This window comes from Rattus norvegicus, chromosome 8, assembly GCF_021556685.1.
Source record: "Rattus norvegicus strain SHRSP/BbbUtx chromosome 8, alternate assembly SHRSP_T2T, whole genome shotgun sequence".
Taxonomy (NCBI): domain Eukaryota; kingdom Metazoa; phylum Chordata; class Mammalia; order Rodentia; family Muridae; genus Rattus; species Rattus norvegicus.
Genome location: NC_141541.1, coordinates 15,536,320 through 15,551,355, shown reverse-complemented (window position 1 = coordinate 15,551,355; position 15,036 = coordinate 15,536,320). Strand labels below are relative to the sequence as shown.

At 37.9% G+C, this 15,036-nt stretch overlaps 1 long non-coding RNA gene across 3 annotated transcripts in view; it reads right to left on the bottom strand.

The window, feature by feature from the left end:
- The window catches only part of LOC100909684 (uncharacterized), a 73,952-nt gene that overhangs the window by 50,043 nt on the left and 8,873 nt on the right, over positions 1-15,036 (bottom strand). The window lies entirely within an intron of this gene.

The window sequence follows — 15,036 nt, the reverse complement described above, 5'->3', positions numbered from 1 at the left end:
TGAATTCTGCCATGTTACTGCCTTGATGATACTGGACTGAACCTCTGAACATATAAGCCAACCCCGACTAAATGTTGTCCTTGTTAATGGAAGACTGACTTCCAGGAGGCTAGGGTGAGGCCTTAAGCTCACACCCACAGTAGCATACCTATTTCAAGAAGGCCACACCTTATAATAGTGCCACTCCCTGTCCCAAGCATCACAAATCATCACTATCTAAACCATCACATTCCATCACTAGTGGAAGGGTAAGTGAGGGAAAATATTGTGATTTAAGCTGGGTCCCATGCGTCAAGCAGCTTGGAAGTAATTCAGGAATGTATTCATTGCATTTAGAGGGTACATAGGATAAGATGAGAAATTGGAATCTTTGTTTTGAGAGACGATGAAGAGTCACCCCTATACTCAGAGCACAGTCAGAAAAGCAGCAGAGTTAATAGAGCATCCCAGAAGATATGGTCAAACTAAGAAGAGAATGAACAGTGCTTCTATACCCACTGTGAGTCTTGTAAACCTAAGACACTGGGCTGATAAAAACAGGGCTTTCTGGGCATATAGCACAGTCAGATATTGAAGTTACTAGGCCAACTGTCAACTGTGGAGCATGGGTAGCACAAGGCATGAATTCATCCTATGTCTGACACAATGATATGTTTTCTCTATCACTGAAAATTGGTATCACTTTGATGACTGTCTTATGAGATGAGAAGAAAGAAATATTGCATCATCCAGCAGTAGAAATAGGAGTTCGAACACCTTCTGAATCTAGATTCAATGCAGCCGTGGTGGTGATGTTTTGAAACACAAGGAAAAAATCCAATAAGTGACTGATGAATTGTAACACTGAATGAGTTTATTTTTGACCAGGAATAAACAAAATGGTTGTAGAGTTAAGGAATCACAGTGTGAGTGAGAAAGCTTCCTTCATAGGCTCACTCACTGACAGGACTTGTAGAAGCAACTGAATCCCCAAAATTCTGGTTAAAAAGATGTATTGTTTGGCTCATTTAGGTCTTTGGCGAAAGTAGACCTGTGGGAGATTGGAAGGACTGGGTCATTTGGGGTGTTTGAAGATTGCCTGGCCCAGGCACTTCCCATCTGTCATTCACTCTGGTATGTGGCTCTGTTTTTTTTTTTTTTTAAATGTGAAATGTTTTTTATTGAAAGCATAGTGTCAAAATTATAGTTTTTAGCAGGGCATTTAAAATACATGCTTTTTAGAAAACCATTTATTTATTTCCTTTACAATCCTGTCTTCCCAGTAACCCACCATACAAATCTTCCCTCCATCACACTTTTCCTGAAATGGCAAAGCTTGTTTCTGGGTGTCAACGCCCATGAATGCTTTTTTTTTTTTTTTGATTTTTTTTTATTAACTTGAGTATTTCTTATATACATTTCGAGTGTTATTCCCTTTCCCGGTTTCCGGGCAAACATCCCCCTCCCCCCTCCCCTTCCTTATGGGTGTTCCCCTCCCAACCCTCCCCCCATTGCCGCCCTCCCCCCATAGACTAGTTCACTGGGGGTTCAGTCTTAGCAGGACCCAGGGCTTCCCCTTCCACTGGTGCTCTTACTAGGATATTCATTGCTACCTATGGGGTCAGAGTCCAGGGTCAGTCCATGTATAGTCTTTAGGTAGTGGCTTAGTCCCTGGAAGCTCTGGTTGCTTGGCATTGTTGTACTTTTGGGGTCTCGAGCCCCTTCAAGCTCTTCCAGTTCTTTCTCTGATTCCTTCAATACGGGACCTATTCTCAGTTCAGTGGTTTGCTGCTGGCATTCGCCTCTATATTTGCTGTATTCTGGCTGTGTCTCTCAGGAGCGATCTACATCCGGCTCCTGTCGGTCTGCACTTCTTTGCTTCATCCATCTTTGTGGCACATGTTTCACCATAATGAGGATCTGATTCACTTCAGACTTAGGTATCAGCTAATTCATGAAACTGTGTATCTCTTGTTTCTAAGGGGATTGCAACCCCATAAGAAGAACAATGTCAACTAACTGGACTACCCAGAAATCCCAGGGACTAAATCATCAATCAAAGAGTATACATGGAGGGAGCCAGGACTCCAACCAGATACATATGTAACAGAGGTTTGTCTTATTTGACATCAGTGGGACCGGAGCGAGACTTGATGCCCCAACATAGGGAGAAGCTAAAGGGGTGACGTGGGTATGGGTGAATGGGTGCCTCATAGAGGCAAAGGGGAGGGGATAGAAGGGAATGGGCTGGGGGGGGGGGGTTGGTAGAGGGGTAACCAAGAAGAGCGTTATCATTTGAAATGTAAACAAATAAAATGATTAATAAATTTAAAAATTAAAAACTATAAAATGTTATCAATAGTAATATCTATGAGGAAATGGCTTGCAGATTATAAAATAGGAAAAATAAAGAAAACCTTTTGTCTTAAAAATCATTCTAGAAACAGATCTCAAATAGAAGTGAAATAATATAATAAAAAGGGAAGTGTTTACTTAATATTGTACTCCAGCTTAAAAACAGTTATTTAGTTTTTAGGAAGATAAAGTCTGTGGAATATAAGACAAAACATTGGCTTTCATTACATTCTTATTCTGGCACATTCACATGCATAAAATCTCTTGTCACAGAATCTGAGAGGTCAAGCATCAAGAGAGAAATAACTTTAACCTAATTTAGACAATGAAATAGTGTTGAACTGTGAAATTAGTTATGTCCAACGCCATGCCAATCTGAGATTGTAGAGTTGCTACTGTGTGGTATGTTGCTTCCAGCTCCTCTCTGCCTCTGCCAGCTGTCAATTAAGTGCCTCTAATGAGGACACCATCGGTCGCTTAAAGAAATGTTCTCCCTTGAGTATTTCCCCCTTGAGAAAGGTTATATTATTAGACCCAGTGAATAATCTAGCAAAAACTGTCTGTATTTCTTGTGAATGGCAGTCACACCTGTATTTTAAGAATTTAAAACTTCGAATCTATTTTCAAGTTTTACTTCTGTGTAGTGTGAAGTTCACAGTAATTACATACAACTTTAAAAAGAAGTCTTATGATAAAAGCATGCCATGTTGAGAAAAAATAATATTTTGAGTTACATTTCTTCTGTGCTAAGATACTATAGGTAGAGGTGTGTGAAAGGTTTTGATAATGTCAAATAGCATTTATTTTAACATACAAGAATGCACACATATTTATACACACACATTTACTGACACATTTATATATGCATACATACCTGTACACAATACACACATATATGCATACACATGCACATATATGTACATACATGTATGCAAGCACATATGTATTCATATCCACATGTATACTCATATATGTATACGTACACTCATATGTTCACATATGCATACACATACATGCACACAGATGTAATCATGTTTGTACACATATATGCACATTCATACACATATGCATAGTTATAGACACACACTTACATACGTGTACACACACAGGCAAGTTTGACTTCAATGAGCCATTCTGCAGTTAAACTTTATCACTCCTGGACTGTTTCAAAGTAGAAGTTAACCACACAAAGAACTGTGTCCTCTTGAACACACAGCGACAACTTGTAGGTGTGTAACATTAAAGAGAATATCATATATAGGATCCCAAGAAAGCTAGTTTACTTTAACTTAAGTGACATATTTTCCAATTAAAACACATTCCAAAGTGTTTCTCCATTGCTTTCATTCACTAGCTTGGTAGAGTCCTGCCAAGTCTTTGTGTGATATCCTGTAATCTGTGCCCTCTGATTTGCCCATTTCTAAATGTCCTAAACACCCCCAGCACTCTTGGTGCTTATCTCTTTGTTTAAGTAACTTTTTTACCCTTTCTCACAGGACAGTTACCGAGTTGGGCATTTTTCCCTGCCAATTTCCTCTCTTTTGCTATCACTTTAAAATTATTTTCTTTTATATGGAGTGCGGAACAACCTCTCACTAATGACTAAGTTGAATTAAGCTTCCTTGTTATGTGTTCTAAGGCATTGCTGTGGTAAAATCCAAACAACTGTCTCTGGACATTGATCTGAACTCCAGGTTAAATACATTTATGTAACCTTATAAAATCTATATTCAAAATAGCCCAGGTCCTGAAGGGTAAAACATTGACAATGTAAATTCAGTTAATTCTGGTCAGCGTGGGAGGAATTATTACTATTTGGTGTCTCCTCCCAGAAGTAGCTGTGCATAGTCACACAGAAGGCTAACTATGACAGCAGACAGCCTTTCTGGAAAGGTGTTAAGAATCTCTTCTGGACCCACAGGGTGAGCCTGCCTTATAACTGCTGTGAATCTGAAAAGCTGCAACCACAGATCTGCTGCCTAAGGACTCAGTACTAAGCTAAGGCCTGTCCAGTGCCCTCTGGTGTTATAGCAGCTTCTTCCTTCAAAGTACATTCTCTTCTAATATCTATTTAGTGTGTACTCTCCAGCCCCTCAAGGTGCTCAGCTATTCTACTCAAATTAGGAAACAGGAAAGCAGAAGGCCATTTTAAAGATACTTTACTTCATGGTGTCATATTGTAAAGAGGCCTAAAAGCCTCATCTCCAAGCTATCAGTGCAGCCAAGTTTGACTGTCCAGTTACTCCAGGCAGAGCCATTTGATGGATTAAAAAGTGCTTGTATCAAATTGACATCTGCCGCTTCAGGGAAACAATGAGGACATTTTAGGCATGTATTGAAAATGGAAATTGGGTTTTGGGACATTGAAAATAACGTCCAAAAACATTAACAGTGACATTTGTGACTGAATATATTTATAGGTGTAGAAAAATAACACAATGATTGTTTCCTATAAAGCAAAATGCTATTTTACCAAATGGAAATGATATTTTTTAAGTTCAATCTTTATTTTAAAATACTATGACACATGACATAACACTTCCTGCCCACCTAGATGACTTGAGTTAAGTCCTTGGGAACCAAATGCTAGAGAGAACCAACTCTTAAAAGTTGTACTCTGCTTCTCTGCCCCTCTGCCCCAACTATGCTCTGGCATATTTAGAAGTGTGTATGTGTGTGGGGGGGGATGCAAATTAAAACAAATTAAAAGTTGGTAACAGCTCCAGTGCATGGAAACATGAGTTTCAGATGGAAAGATCTGGGTTTTCCCCCAGGAACATCCTGTTAGATGATTCTTTTTCTTGTCTGAAACCCTAAAATTAGGGACAGGCTATTTTTGTTTTCTCTAGAATCCAGATATTTCCTACTAATATACAATTGTGGTTTGCTGAGCTACAAGTATACATATATTCTTTTGAAAGATAAGGTTCTAGCTGACAAAACTGCCTTTGATAAATCCAACAGAATCTATTAAAGAACTTTTAAATGTATGTCTTTATTTGCTTGGGTATTATATGGAAACACCCAAGGCTTGTCACTGTAAAACTATGAAATTTATTTTATTTCAACTGTGAAACTTGGGAAGTCCAAGGTGAAGGTGCTGGCGGATTGGGGTATATGGTGAATACTGTATACAGAGGAAAGGTAGTGTAACCTCACGTGGTGGAAGGATGTAGGATAACCTAGCTATGTACTGCAGGGAGCCTCTTTCATGGGCATCTTGAGAATGATGGAGGTAACCTCATGGTATGATCATTTCCTGCTCTCACTCTCACATCATCATTCCTGGATTCTGACCGAAACCAATCCAAAATTATGAATAGATCTTTTTCTCTATCGATTTATTCCCTGTGTGTCTAAATGTATGCTACATGTGTGCATATGCCATGGAGGCCAGGAGAGAGGTCAGAGACCCTGGCTCTCGATTAAGAGATGGTAATGTGCCCCTCTTAGTCTGGGAACTGAACTTAAGATGTCTGAAAGACCAACAGTGATTCCTAACTTCGGAGCAACATCTCCTGCTCCTGAATGAACTTTTAAATGTTACATTTTCAGATATAATATTTGTTATAAAACATATTGTGGGATGTGGAAAGTATGTATGCCACTTTTGTGTAAAGTATAACATTGAGATAATCATGTTTATTTCTTTAAAAGATTGTATTATGTTTCATTTATTTTTGTGTGCCTCCACAAACGGTTTGTATATGCACATGCATATACAGGTACGGACACATACATGTTTGTCACTGCATATATATGGAGGTCAGAGGACTACTCAACGAGTTAGTGAAGTGGAAATTTCTGGTTTCTTTGGAGACTTGGGTGTATTGTGTGATGTTTTTCTGTAAATTGTCTTATGAGAGAATAATTTCATTGAAACAGGCACATGAGAGGATGTTTTGCTGAGAATAGACATGTAGTGATTTTCTGGAAGCTGCCTGAATAAAGAGCATGTAATGTTTTGCTAGAGCAGATGTTTGGGAGGACATGCAATATTTAAAAGGTATGAAAATAACCGAACAGATAGTGGACAATGCTATGCTGCATTGGTTCACCTTGCCACTCTTTGCTGCCATTGTTGGGCTTTGCTGATGCTGGTCGTCACCAGTGATGCTCTTTGGTGTTGGTTTGTCTTGCTAATCATTGTTGAGTGTCATTCATTGTGACTTCACAGAGAGAAATGCACCAAAGAACTGCCTGTGGCTTCTTGCCATTTCCTTGTACTCAGGCCTATTGGTTGAGCCTCACGGTTTTTCTTTATTGAACTGCCATTGCTCATCCTTGGATGGCGTTTGCAAGTGGATTGAGTTACCAGTGTTGATTTGTGTGTACTGCCGATATCCTCATAACATAGATTGGATTCCTCCAGATAACTTATTTCCTTTTTATTTTAATTCCATACCCCTGTATGTATGATAACTTATTTCTAAAAAAGTCCACACCCTCCTTTTACCCTATAAACCTTTACTTTCCATTACCTCTGGTGGGTGGAGGGCTAGAAGGGAGGTTACAAAATTTAAATACACTTATTAAAGTAGGTTTTGAAAAATATAAGCCTACAATTTGGTTCTCTTTTTCCAACATATGAGTCTCGGGTGTAAACCTCAGGCAGTCAGGCAGGACTGTCAGCCGGCATCTTTAGTTGTTGAGCCCTGAGTCATCTCAAAGTATCATTAAGTATGTATTGAATATAGACTAATAACAGAACAGGTATTAAAGTAGAATTTTAATTAGAAAAATTTTCCATGTCTGCAATTTGAAAAACAGGATGACAGTATAAAAACTGAGTTCTTTCAATAGAGGAGAAAAAGCACACTGGAGACAGACAGTGATGTCTGAGAGAATATGTTCAGAAGCAAGCTAAAGGCAAACCATGACACCACACTCATCCCAGGTGGGAGTGCAAAGGAAAATAATTACAAGAAAGAACTTAACACTGGATAAAGGAAATGAGTTGACATGATAGCTCATGGGTCTCTTAGAGGGGCCCAGACTGAAAACTAAGTAAATGAGACAAATCCTGCTTGTGATGCTGCAGGGAATATTATGGAAAGGAAAGATCTGAAGCTTCATGCACAGAGCCGCCAGAATTCTTATGCTAGCAGCAACTGTCAATTTAAGATATTTCTTCATAGTGTAAAACTCAAGGTTTAGGAAAACTGTCCTAGGGTATCCCAGGCAATGAAATGAAAATGATACATGAATAAAAAAAAATTTCTCTCAAAAATATCTAAAGAAAGACAAGCAAACAGGGTCTCACCACATTTTAAAAATGGAAGTATGGAAATATGAGCCAGAGTTAAATATCAAACCCAATGTCTCATTATTGTCAAGAACATGGGAGCACTGCATGGTGCATGGGATGACGGGTGCCATTTCCGGAAATCCTATTGGAATATGAGTGGATTCTAGCCATAGACTTTGTGATTATATTTTAAATTAAATGGTAGAGATGAGACTCAGGCTGGTTAAAAAATGAAATATTATTACATAAACATCATGTTCTATGACAAACAGAAAGGATGCTGCAAAATAATCATTGATCCTGTGCAGGTCAAACATGCGAATCAGAGAAAGCTTGATAATGATGTACAAATTCAAGGTTGGAGTGGAAGTCAATAGAGATAAAGACAGCATTAATGATTATTTATATATTTATAGGAATATAAAATAGAGAGATATCAAAAAACACCACAAAAAATTTGAACACCCTATCCATGGAGGAAGTAATGATTGGGAATTTTACCTTCAACTTCTTTTTCTTTTTTGGTAACAGGATCAAACAAATAAAATAATGCTGGGGTGACTGAACAGAGGACAGTACTACATGATTGGAAAGTAATTTCATTTTCAACTCTTGCACTCTTTAAATGATATACAATAGATTTTAATATTTACCACACTTTGAGAATCCTTGTTGAACATAATCAACAAGAATGGACATATTTCTTCTTACTACCTAGCGATACAAAACTTTCAGAGGTAAATGAACACTGGGTAATTGTACTCAAAGATGAGCCAGTGAAGTACTCGATTCATTATCTTGATCACAGATTATTGTTGTAAAGTAAACAAGACACAGGTATTGAACTATGTGATTTAGAGGTGGGTAACTATAATGAAAATATTTAAAGATGGCAATGGTATTTGCTTCATACATTGAACTTTTTTCATGTCTTTTGGAAAGATGAAAATCATCTCATGACTATTGGATACAGAGATCAAAGCTATTGGTTTTCAAACCTGTGATGATCCCCAAAGCATAAATTATTTCATTGCTACTCCATAAGTTGTAATTTTGCTACTGTTATGAATTGTAATGTAAATATCTGATAGGCACAGTAAATCATCTGTGACCCTTATGAAAAGGTAGTTAGAACCCCAAATGGTTTGTAATGCACAGGCTGAGAACAGCTTAATTGTAACCAACTGGTTCCTGATTGGACTAGATAGAAGCAGCCTTGTCTTCTCCATTCCACTTGAAAGGGAAACCAACTTGTGTTTGCCTCAGGGGCAAATCAAAACAGTTTAATGCTTATCCTGTCTTACTTCCCTTCTTCTTTTCTCTCTTACACCGGTTTACTTATTTATTTTTTTATTGGTTATTTTATTTATTTACATTGCAAATGTTATCCCCCTTCCTGGTTTCCCTTCTGCAAACTCCCTAACCCATTCTCTCTCCCTCTGCTTCTACGAGAGACCTTCCCCACCTACCCTCACCTCAGTGTCCTAGCATTCCCCTACACTGGGGTATCAAGCCTTCAGAGGACCAAGGGTCTCCCTTCCCACTGATGCCAAATAAGGCCATCCTCTGTTACATATAGGGCCGGAGCCATGGGTCCAGCTATGTGTACTCTTTGCTTAGTGATTTAGTCCCTGGGAGGACTCTCAGGAGACAGCTATATCAGGCTCTCAGGAGACAGCTATATCAGGCTCCTGTCAGCAAGCACTTCTTGGCATCAGCAGTAGTGTCTGGGTTTGGTGTCTGCATATAGGATGAATCCCCAGGTGGGCGGTCTTTGGATGGCCTTTCCTTCAGTCTCTGTTCCACTCTTTGTCCCTGTATTTCCTTTGGATAGGAGCAATTCTGGGTTAAAATTTTTGAGAAGGGTGGGTGGCCCCATTCCTGACCTGGGGGCATGCCTAACCTCTGGGTATGGTCTCTGGATACAGACTCTCTCCTTTGTTGGGTATTTCAGCTAATGTCATCCCCATTGGGTCCTGGAAGCCTCTTGCTTTCCGGCATCTGAGACATTCTGTGGGCTACCCATAGTTTTCCATCTCTTATTGCTACACACCTCTCTTCAATTTCCTGACCCTCTGTACATCTTCCATCTTCTCCCACACCTGACCCTGCCCCCTTTTTCCTCTCTCCTTTCTTCCTCCCAAGTCTCTCCCACCCTCTGCCTCCTGTGATTATTTTCTTCCACCTTCTAAGACCAATGTGTGGATTCTTCAGTCCTTAAATTTTAGAATCCATCCTTAATATTGCATGCTTCCCAGCTTTTGTTGACCAAGACTAAACCAGCAACAAAATATAAAGTGTCCTGTCTGCAATCCAACCTAGTGCAAATGCAAACAAACAAACAAACAAATAAACAAAAAACCACACCATACCAAAGGAAGGGCTGGGGTGGGGGTTTAACGGACGTTATCCACTGGTTCAATAAGTAAGAGTTTCCTTGCCAGCAGTAACATTTCCAGAAACTCCTGCTGTGTAAGCTGTAAGACTTCAAGCTGAGCTCTTTATTCTTTATTCAGCAGCAAGCTGCCCTTAGATAAATTACACTGATGGCCAAGTGAAGCTCAGGTAATGTGAGACCAGAGTATCGCTGACATTCCTCACGTCATGCACCATTATCAGACTCAATGAAGCAAACCTTTGGAAATCAAAGAGAAGCCTCACCCTCTCTGCGTTTTGCTGTGCAGAAATTTTTAACTGCTGGTTAGTCTATTTTTAACTTATTTAAATGGAGCCAACTGCTCGCTGCCTCAGAGGGCAGTGAACCGAGAACTCTTGCCTGGCTTGTACCGCTTTGGCCTTTACGAACTTCATGCCCGAAATTTCCCATTACAGATCCTGTTTGCCTTCTACTGAAGTATCTAGTACAGGTGTTAGTGACTAGAGTATAGCTGAATTCTTTCTTCTTGTCAGGGTTTTCTATATAAAATCACTAACTTGTATTCTCCAAGCAGATTGGTCTCCAGATAACATCCCCTGAGGGAGGCTAATCAGATCTTCATTTAATTTTTTTTCTTTTTATATCCCAAACACTGTCTCTCTTCACATCCTCTCTTACAGATTCCTTTCTTCAATTCTCTTACCCCATCTCCTCTGAGAGGGGAAGGACCCCTGCGTATCTTACCACCCTGGCCTCTCAGTTAGACCTTAATGTTCCCATGTGAAAATTGAAGCTTAGTTCCTAAGGGGAAGAGTTCTGATGAGGTTTGGGACTGTGTGACAGGCTATGTCACAAAAGCTGTGTATTGTAGTACCTGACTCAGCAGTGTGGCTGGGTGGGTGAGATTGTTTTCATTTCCTCAATCTATTGTCTTTTTCATGACCTCTTTGGCTCTTCTCTGTGACACAGGGCTGCGAAGTTTCAAATGGTTTGCACTGTGTACAATCTTGTATGTCTAGAAATTATTTCACCCACTTTTCCTTTTTCCTAATTCCCTTCTGTAAAATTCTCAATCATTTTGTTGTGCATATTTTCCAATACTCATCCAAGTTCCATGCTTTCCCATGACTGATTTTTCCTTTCCTCTCTAGCTATATTTGTTCCACTAAAAGTCATTAGAACAAACATAAAAATGGTGACATTACAATTTTAAGTCAAAGAAAGACATATAACTACAGTATAAACCATTTTCCTTGTTTAAAATAACCCTGCATTCTTTTCACATGAATGTCTGATCATCTAAATAGTGTGACCTAATTTCTGAAATGAATAAATGTGGTGGTTTTGAGGTTGGAGAATGTCCTGTTTTGTGTACTTGGTTCTAAGTGTAGTTAAGATGTGTTGAAAGAAAGGCGAAAGGCGCATGGAACACAGGAAGTGAAAGGAGGAGCATTAGGACCAAGCAGGCAGAGACGTGAATAGTATCTGTGCTAGTAGGAAAATCACCCAAGCTGTGGCATGGAAGAGGGAAAAGCAGGCTGTTCTCAGCAGCTCCCATGGGGATAACACTCAGGCTGGGGATGCAGTTTTGAGCTAGGAACAATGAATTCGCATTACAGCCTCCTGTGAGAATAAATGTCTGTTATCTTGAACATCAGTTTAAAGTATTTTCTTATAGAAATCAGAAAAACTCTCTAAATTCTTAGTTCTTCCTATTTAGAAATATGTTTGCTTCATATCTATTCATATACTTGTTATGAGGTTAATTTAGCTATATTAGTAGTTTGTTTTGAGTTTTAATGAATAGGTAAACTAAATAATATCCTGCATTAGTTGTCATTATTTGACTACTAGTAGCAAAAATACATTCACCTACCCATACTTCTAAAAGTAAATTATATTTGCCTTTTTAAAAGAAACTCAAATATAACATGATGTTTTCTTTTAGTGGGTATGATTTAATGTTATTTATGTAAAATTTTATAATTATTTTTAAACAAAATAATAATGACATATATTTCTTGTACACAATTATTGTGCCTGGTGCCCGGAGAGGTCAGAAAAAGGAACTGGATGCCTCAAAACTAGAGTTTCAGGTAGCTGTGAACCCTCATGTGGGTGCAGAGAACTGGAATAGGGTCCAAACCACTGACACACTTGTATAGCCTTGTTACTAATCTTGTACATTTATAGACATAGAAGGAAAATGGCAGAAAACATTCAAATGACTACATTCTTGGAAGATTCAGACAGTAGGCTATCCCTTTGGACATGTTTGTTCATCTATCGTGGCTAGTCTAGCTAGCCAGTATGCTGTCGGTGTCCCCATCTCTGCTTTAGGTACAGGGGCATTGCAGGTGACTTGTCATGCCCTGTTAACTTATTCATTATCTACTTCAGTCAGTTGTACTCTGGGAAGGACAACCTTGCATAATCTAAGAGGCCACTCTCAAACATTTGACTTTGTCTACTCTGATCTAGGATCCTTCTATTTCTAAACCTCCGTATGGCATAGAGATTTCTTTTCTAAATGAAGAAAATAACCCTAGAATTTCTTTCACTGATGGGTTTTTAGTTTTAAGTAAAAGACTGTGTATGGAACAGAGTGCTTTTATCATGAAGAGTGTCTCTTAGCTACCAGAGGTTTTCCTATACTACTCTACTTAGAAACATATTAGGACAGTTTCAAAAGCACTTCTACAAGTCAGGGGTACTCCTTTATTTTCAGAAGAGTTAAAGTTGGAGGTTGATGACCTCATAATAGATACATTAACTCAATAGGAAAATAGCTTAGCTTCAAGATTCTGCAATGATGCCATTCTCCTTCTCACTAAGTGTATTGCATTTAAAAGCAATGAAATTACATTCTGTTTGTGATCTCTCTTTGCGTCCATATGTTTTCTCAGATACTGTCTCACAGTCAGTGTAAGTGGCAAAATTGCTGATGATTAATGCAGGACTGAATTATTTATTCTTTCTATTTAAAGGTTTAAATAGAATACATTTATTTGTAGACAGCTAAAATGGTGGTGTGGCATTATGTTTTTCTTATTGGAGAAGCATTCACATTTCAATTTCTCATCTTTATTTGTTTGCTTGTTAAATTACCTTTTATAACAAGGCAGCATGAGGCTAAGACAGACTTCTATTACTGTTATCAGATAATATCCTATGAATTGGAACTGTGTCTTTAATTTCATTAAATGGATTATCTCCTCCATGTACAGCAGCAGTTTTTTTTCCCATAACTATACACATGTGTGCTAATAATAGGCAGCAACTGATCCTTTTATAAAGCTGTGTGGGTAAAGATTCAGCACTTTGAGCATTAGTCTGTCACATTTTCCCAAAATTGTATGTTACATTTTGGTAAATCAGGACACATCTGGAGAAATGTTTTTATGGCACATAAGTTTCTCCATCTCCTCTCATAACAGCCAAACCAAAGCTCAATAACTAAAACTGTATACATACAAAAGAATTTGCCAAGAGAGTGGGAAATAAAGTTTGGGTATGTCTTCTTAACGGTGATGTGGATTCTCAGGCTCCTGAAATTACATGGTTATTTTAAAAAAATAAAAAATAAGATAAATGCAATAAATATTTCAACTAACATTAAAAACAATCCTGAAATACTATTAAACGTAAATTTTACTCCTCAGACAGTATATGCTCTTCTCACTAAAAGCTAAAAATAATTAAGGTAGGATGTAACAGAGGAAAGGAGGGTGCAGGTTCATGAAGCATCAGTTTTTATGGTATTTATCAGAAGTAAAGATTTTTCTCTGTACGTAAAATTAAGAACACAGATGGAGGAAAAGAGTATATTTTACCTTTCTGATATTCAAACGGCCACAGTCAACTAGAGAAGTCGATTTTGGAGGGGCTATGTATGTGCACTCAGATATACAATAACATAAGGCTAGGCATAGGTTAGTAAGATATAGATGAGGAGGCTTATCAGAAACCTTTTAGAGATGGCTCAGTGGTTAAGAGCACTGACTGCTCTTCCAGAGGCCCCGAGTTTAAAACACAGCAACCACATGGTGGCTCACAACCATCTGTAATGATATCTGATGCTCTCTTCTGGTGTATCTGAAGACAGCTACAGTGTACTTATATATAATAAATGAATGAATGAATGAATAAATAAATAAATAAATAAATAAATAAATAAATCTTAAAAATACATGACTGAAAAACCCAGAGGAATGAAAGTAATAGTTAGGATGCACCTTCCCAAGTGATGCATTGGTATTAAAAGACAAGCAGAATTTGTACCTGCCATTAAGAGTGATTGATAGATAACTTCTATGAAAGTTAACAATTTACCTTACAATAACAAATTTTTTGAAAATAGTGAATATTACACAAGAAACTGTTCCTGCTACCAGGTTGCAGAATTTAACACATTATTATTTATGATTTTTAAAGTGACATTGGAGTAGCAGCAATTGGAGAAAGAAAGTCTCATATGGGATTATACAGAAAAAAGGGACTGTCTTCTTAACGGTGATGTGGATTCTCATGCTCCTGGAATTACTAGGTATTTTAAAAAATAAAATAAATGAATGGTGATGTATAGAACTGCCAAATTGTTGTTTATTATTAAGGATAAATATTCAGGAATTTTTTTATTTATGTCATATATTTTTGTTAGTATCTTGGAAACATTCTCTTGCTCTTATTGTTTCAAAAATAATAATTTAACTTCTGAATATTTTAAAAATTTTATACTGTGTTTAATAAATTGTATAACTATTTACATCTAGAGTGGTTGTAGAACTACAAAGAGAGTTTTGCTCAGAAAAAATAAGTCTGATCCATAGTGAAACAGAAGAATAAGTGGTTGAGCTAGAAGTGTTTTCACTTGGTCTGTTGGAATTTCAAGCAATGTAGTAAGCTGATGCATTGAGATATCTCACCAGCATTGTCCCCAGGCAGCAAGCATAAGAAGCAAGAGTTGTAAAAAATGACAAATGACCAGCCTCTGCATTTTGTCACACACATACGCATGTGCACACACACTCACACACATGCATACACACATACGAACACATACATATACATAATACAC